The following is a 683-nucleotide window of genomic DNA, read 5'->3' on the forward strand; positions in this document are numbered from 1 at the left end:
TATATGGAGAGAGAGAGGAATGGATGGAGAGAGAGAGAGCGAGCCTATAGGTTCAAACATGTGTCCTCAAATGCCCATAGGTATAGGTTAATCTATTCAACCACTGGAGCCTGGTTAATCGACCATGAGTCTCACCTTAGGTACGTTCAGGGTTTCACACACACCTCCCCATGTCTATGATAGCATTTATTTTCTGACTTGAGCTTACATGGAACTTGTACATGCTGTCACAATTGCTGTGAGTTCATATGAGTAGATGACCAGATGTCTGGAAAGCTGTTTCCTTGTGGTCATTCATTGACTCTGGCTCGTACAAACTTTCTACCCCATTTTCTGCAATGGTCCTGTGTCTCAGGAGGCAAAATTTGGTCGTCTATGATAGCATTTATTTTCTGACTTGAGCTTACATGGAACTTGTACATGCTGTCACAATTGCTGTGAGTTCATATGAGTAGATGACCAGATGTCTGGAAAGCTGTTTCCTTGTGGTCATTCATTGACTCTGGCTCGTACAAACTTTCTACCCCATTTTCTGCAATGGTCCTGTGTCTCAGGAGGCAAAATTTGGTATAAGTATCCTGTTCAGTGATAAGCAGTCTGCAGCCTCTTATCCTTCATGAATTGGCCAGCTGTAGGCCTTTGTGTTAATCACCCTCTGCTGCATAGGTAAGCTTCTCTACTGA

The sequence above is a fragment of the Nannospalax galili genome, unplaced genomic scaffold (genome assembly GCF_000622305.1).
Source record: "Nannospalax galili isolate Female #2095 unplaced genomic scaffold, S.galili_v1.0 scaffold96, whole genome shotgun sequence".
In the NCBI taxonomy this organism is placed as follows: Eukaryota; Metazoa; Chordata; class Mammalia; order Rodentia; family Spalacidae; genus Nannospalax; species Nannospalax galili.